The sequence below is a fragment of the Megalopta genalis genome, unplaced genomic scaffold (assembly GCF_051020955.1).
Source record: "Megalopta genalis isolate 19385.01 unplaced genomic scaffold, iyMegGena1_principal scaffold0242, whole genome shotgun sequence".
NCBI lineage: Eukaryota > Metazoa > Arthropoda > Insecta > Hymenoptera > Halictidae > Megalopta > Megalopta genalis.
The window spans coordinates 310001-316635 of NW_027476311.1; positions in this window are offsets into that span (position 1 = coordinate 310001).

Sequence of the window (6635 nt, forward strand, 5' to 3'; positions counted from 1 at the left end):
CTTCAAGAGTCTCGCTATTAACATCTTGTAAGATAAATGTACGTCCCAGCTAAAACGTACAAATACTTCAAATTAAGTAATAATATATCATCGCTATTGACAAATTTTTAAGATCCAAGACACAGTTCTCTCTATATGTTTTAATATTTTTTATGTACTCAAATATATTCAAAGGAAAAAGTACATGGGTGATGCCATAGTCGTGGAAGCGCGTACGCTCACGCTGATCTTCTGACCGCCGGAAGCACGAAACCTCTGATCTGGGCAAAATCGGCAAGCCGAGGAAGAACGGACAGGACACATGCTGGACTGGCGAGAAAGCGTGTTCTTCCGCTCGCGCTAGGCATTTCGATTTCTGACACCTCTTGATTTAAAAAATCAGTTTTTTGATAGTTTTCTCTCTCCACTGGGCTATTCATTTTAGCCACAGTTTTCAATTGGTACGATTTGCTTCCAAATCTTACAGATGCATTTTAAAAAATTTTTCCATCGCTCGGACAGAAGAGTCGATTGCTCAGTGAGTACGAGTATACATACAAAGTGCATACGGGTAACCAACCCCGTAGGGCTTGCCACATATGGGCCATTCGGTCAAAGACACCGACCCGTGGCCACGCTGTGTGGAGAAAAGTCCGTAACGTAAACGGCACGAAACAGTCAGGACCGAAGCCCCGAAGGAGCTCTGAGACAGCTTCTCGACCGAGATCGTAGAATTGGCCCAAAACCCGCTCTGCTCCGTCCGCCTCGCACGGACCGTGTATCTCTTATAGATACCGAACGGCCGGCAAGGACGCCGGCGCCGCCGGCCGAATAGCACGCGCGCTTATGAGTGTAAACCGCCGCGGCAACAGACCGCCCGGCCGTGCTGTTGTAACATAGCGCGTGAACGAACGAAAAAAAAATTTATAGTAAACATTAAAATAAATTACATTACCGTAAACTAGACAAAAAATTACACATTTTTTCCCAATATGAAAATTTTCACAAACTTTTCAAAGTCCCATCGCATCGAGTAAACTTTTTTAATAACGCTTCCGCACGATTCTAAATGCTTAATCCATATGTGAAATCGTTCACTGATCACGAATATCGTATTTAAAAAAATTACAAAAATTTATTTTTCAAAATAATCAAAAAAACCGAAAAATCACAAGAGTAAAGTACCATTATTTTAAACAATATGTCGTTCTAAATGCTTAATCCCTATGTAAAAAAGTTATCTAAGCAAGAATATGTAATTGAAAAAAATTAGAAAAATTTATTTTAGCCGTAAATCGAAAATAATGGGGACACCGGAGCTGTTCGAAGCGCCGAGACGCGCCGCGTACGGCCGAATATTTTCAAAGTCCCAACGTACCGATCAAGAGTAAAGTACCATTTTCCTACATTAGATTTCGTTCTAAATGCTTAATCCCTATGTAAAAACGTTAGTTAAGCAAGAATATCGTATTTTTAAAAAAATCTAATGATAGGATTTTCCAGAAAATTGAAAAAACCGAAAAATGTCAAGAGTAAAGTGCCATTTTCTGACATTAGATTTCGTTCTAAATGCTTAATCCCTATGTAGAAACGTTAGTTAAGCAAGAATATCGTATTTTTAAAAAAATCTAATGATAGGATTTTTCAGAAAATTGAAAAAACCGTAAAATGTCAAGAGTAAAGTGCCCTTATTTTAAACAATGTATCGTTCTAAATGCTTAATCCCTATGTAAAAAAGTTATTTTAGCAGGAATATGTTATTGAAAAAAATTAGAAAAATTTATTTTAGCCGTAAATCGAAAATAATGGGGACACCGGAGCTGTTCGAAGCGCCGAGCGCGCCGCGTACGCCCGAATATTTTCAAAGTCCCAACGTACCGATCAAGAGTAAAGTACCATTTTCCTACATTAGATTTCGTTCTAAATGCTTAATCCCTATGTAAAAACGTTAGTTAAGCAAGAATATCGTATTTTTAAAAAAATCTAATGATAGGATTTTCCAGAAAATTGAAAAAACCGAAAAATGTCAAGAGTAAAGTGCCATTTTCTGACATTAGATTTCGTTCTAAATGCTTAATCCCTATGTAGAAACGTTAGTTAAGCAAGAATATCGTATTTTTAAAAAAATCTAATGATAGGATTTTTCAGAAAATTGAAAAAACCGTAAAATGTCAAGAGTAAAGTGCCCTTATTTTAAACAATGTATCGTTCTAAATGCTTAATCCCTATGTAAAAAAGTTATTTTAGCAGGAATATGTTATTGAAAAAAATTAGAAAAATTTATTTTAGCCGTAAATCGAAAATAATGGATCGAGCGAATCGGTCGATTGCGCCGAGACGCGCTATGATGCAACAGACGAGCGATTGGAACGCCCGAATATTTTCAAAGTCCCAACGTACCGATCAAGAGTAAAGTACCATTTTCCTACATTAGATTTCGTTCTAAATGCTTAATCCCTATGTAAAAACGTTAGTTAAGCAAGAATATCGTATTTTTAAAAAAATCTAATGATAGGATTTCCCAGAAAATTGAAAAAACCGAAAAATGTCAAGAGTAAAGTGCCATTTTCTGACATTAGATTTCGTTCTAAATGCTTAATCCCTATGTAGAAACGTTAGTTAAGCAAGAATATCGTATTTTTAAAAAAATCTAATGATAGGATTTTTCAGAAAATTGAAAAAACCGTAAAATGTCAAGAGTAAAGTGCCCTTATTTTAAACAATGTATCGTTCTAAATGCTTAATCCCTATGTAAAAAAGTTATTTTAGCAGGAATATGTTATTGAAAAAAATTAGAAAAATTTATTTTAGCCGTAAATCGAAAATAATGGATCGAGCGAATCGGTCGATTGCGCCGAGACGCGCTATGATGCAACAGACGAGCGATTGGAACGCCCGAATATTTTCAAAGTCCCAACGTACCGATCAAGAGTAAAGTACCATTTTCCTACATTAGATTTCGTTCTAAATGCTTAATCCCTATGTAAAAACGTTAGTTAAGCAAGAATATCGTATTTTTAAAAAAATCTAATGATAGGATTTCCCAGAAAATTGAAAAAACCGAAAAATGTCAAGAGTAAAGTGCCATTTTCTGACATTAGATTTCGTTCTAAATGCTTAATCCCTATGTAGAAACGTTAGTTAAGCAAGAATATCGTATTTTTAAAAAAATCTAATGATAGGATTTTTCAGAAAATTGAAAAAACCGTAAAATGTCAAGAGTAAAGTGCCCTTATTTTAAACAATGTATCGTTCTAAATGCTTAATCCCTATGTAAAAAAGTTATTTAAGCAGGAATATGTTATTGAAAAAAATTAGAAAAATTTATTTTAGCCGTAAATCGAAAATAATGGATCGAGCGAATCGGTCGATTGCGCCGAGACGCGCTATGATGCAACAGACGAGCGATTGGAACGCCCGAATATTTTCAAAGTCCCAACGTACCGATCAAGAGTAAAGTACCATTTTCCTACATTAGATTTCGTTCTAAATGCTTAATCCCTATGTAAAAACGTTAGTTAAGCAAGAATATCGTATTTTTAAAAAAATCTAATGATAGGATTTCCCAGAAAATTGAAAAAACCGAAAAATGTCAAGAGTAAAGTGCCATTTTCTGACATTAGATTTCGTTCTAAATGCTTAATCCCTATGTAGAAACGTTAGTTAAGCAAGAATATCGTATTTTTAAAAAAATCTAATGATAGGATTTTTCAGAAAATTGAAAAAACCGTAAAATGTCAAGAGTAAAGTGCCCTTATTTTAAACAATGTATCGTTCTAAATGCTTAATCCCTATGTAAAAAAGTTATTTAAGCAGGAATATGTTATTGAAAAAAATTAGAAAAATTTATTTTAGCCGTAAATCGAAAATAATGGATCGAGCGAATCGGTCGATTGCGCCGAGACGCGCTATGATGCAACAGACGAGCGATTGGAACCCCCGAATATTTTCAAAGTCCCAACGTACCGATCAAGAGTAAAGTACCATTTTCCTACATTAGATTTCGTTCTAAATGCTTAATCCCTATGTAAAAACGTTAGTTAAGCAAGAATATCGTATTTTTAAAAAAATCTAATGATAGGATTTTCCAGAAAATTGAAAAAACCGAAAAATGTCAAGAGTAAAGTGCCATTTTCTGACATTAGATTTCGTTCTAAATGCTTAATCCCTATGTAGAAACGTTAGTTAAGCAAGAATATCGTATTTTTAAAAAAATCTAATGATAGGATTTTTCAGAAAATTGAAAAAACCGTAAAATGTCAAGAGTAAAGTGCCCTTATTTTAAACAATGTATCGTTCTAAATGCTTAATCCCTATGTAAAAAAGTTATTTTAGCAGGAATATGTTATTGAAAAAAATTAGAAAAATTTATTTTAGCCGTAAATCGAAAATAATGGGGACACCGGAGCTGTTCGAAGCGCCGAGCGCGCCGCGTACGCCCGAATATTTTCAAAGTCCCAACGTACCGATCAAGAGTAAAGTACCATTTTCCTACATTAGATTTCGTTCTAAATGCTTAATCCCTATGTAAAAACGTTAGTTAAGCAAGAATATCGTATTTTTAAAAAAATCTAATGATAGGATTTTCCAGAAAATTGAAAAAACCGAAAAATGTCAAGAGTAAAGTGCCATTTTCTGACATTAGATTTCGTTCTAAATGCTTAATCCCTATGTAGAAACGTTAGTTAAGCAAGAATATCGTATTTTTAAAAAAATCTAATGATAGGATTTTTCAGAAAATTGAAAAAACCGTAAAATGTCAAGAGTAAAGTGCCCTTATTTTAAACAATGTATCGTTCTAAATGCTTAATCCCTATGTAAAAAAGTTATTTAAGCAGGAATATGTTATTGAAAAAAATTAGAAAAATTTATTTTAGCCGTAAATCGAAAATAATGGATCGAGCGAATCGGTCGATTGCGCCGAGACGCGCTATGATGCAACAGACGAGCGATTGGAACGCCCGAATATTTTCAAAGTCCCAACGTACCGATCAAGAGTAAAGTACCATTTTCCTACATTAGATTTCGTTCTAAATGCTTAATCCCTATGTAAAAACGTTAGTTAAGCAAGAATATCGTATTTTTAAAAAAATCTAATGATAGGATTTCCCAGAAAATTGAAAAAACCGAAAAATGTCAAGAGTAAAGTGCCATTTTCTGACATTAGATTTCGTTCTAAATGCTTAATCCCTATGTAGAAACGTTAGTTAAGCAAGAATATCGTATTTTTAAAAAAATCTAATGATAGGATTTTTCAGAAAATTGAAAAAACCGTAAAATGTCAAGAGTAAAGTGCCCTTATTTTAAACAATGTATCGTTCTAAATGCTTAATCCCTATGTAAAAAAGTTATTTAAGCAGGAATATGTTATTGAAAAAAATTAGAAAAATTTATTTTAGCCGTAAATCGAAAATAATGGATCGAGCGAATCGGTCGATTGCGCCGAGACGCGCTATGATGCAACAGACGAGCGATTGGAACGCCCGAATATTTTCAAAGTCCCAACGTACCGATCAAGAGTAAAGTACCATTTTCCTACATTAGATTTCGTTCTAAATGCTTAATCCCTATGTAAAAACGTTAGTTAAGCAAGAATATCGTATTTTTAAAAAAATCTAATGATAGGATTTCCCAGAAAATTGAAAAAACCGAAAAATGTCAAGAGTAAAGTGCCATTTTCTGACATTAGATTTCGTTCTAAATGCTTAATCCCTATGTAGAAACGTTAGTTAAGCAAGAATATCGTATTTTTAAAAAAATCTAATGATAGGATTTTTCAGAAAATTGAAAAAACCGTAAAATGTCAAGAGTAAAGTGCCCTTATTTTAAACAATGTATCGTTCTAAATGCTTAATCCCTATGTAAAAAAGTTATTTAAGCAGGAATATGTTATTGAAAAAAATTAGAAAAATTTATTTTAGCCGTAAATCGAAAATAATGGATCGAGCGAATCGGTCGATTGCGCCGAGACGCGCTATGATGCAACAGACGAGCGATTGGAACCCCCGAATATTTTCAAAGTCCCAACGTACCGATCAAGAGTAAAGTACCATTTTCCTACATTAGATTTCGTTCTAAATGCTTAATCCCTATGTAAAAACGTTAGTTAAGCAAGAATATCGTATTTTTAAAAAAATCTAATGATAGGATTTTCCAGAAAATTGAAAAAACCGAAAAATGTCAAGAGTAAAGTGCCATTTTCTGACATTAGATTTCGTTCTAAATGCTTAATCCCTATGTAGAAACGTTAGTTAAGCAAGAATATCGTATTTTTAAAAAAATCTAATGATAGGATTTTTCAGAAAATTGAAAAAACCGTAAAATGTCAAGAGTAAAGTGCCCTTATTTTAAACAATGTATCGTTCTAAATGCTTAATCCCTATGTAAAAAAGTTATTTTAGCAGGAATATGTTATTGAAAAAAATTAGAAAAATTTATTTTAGCCGTAAATCGAAAATAATGGGGACACCGGAGCTGTTCGAAGCGCCGAGCGCGCCGCGTACGCCCGAATATTTTCAAAGTCCCAACGTACCGATCAAGAGTAAAGTACCATTTTCCTACATTAGATTTCGTTCTAAATGCTTAATCCCTATGTAAAAACGTTAGTTAAGCAAGAATATCGTATTTTTAAAAAAATCTAATGATAGGATTTTCCA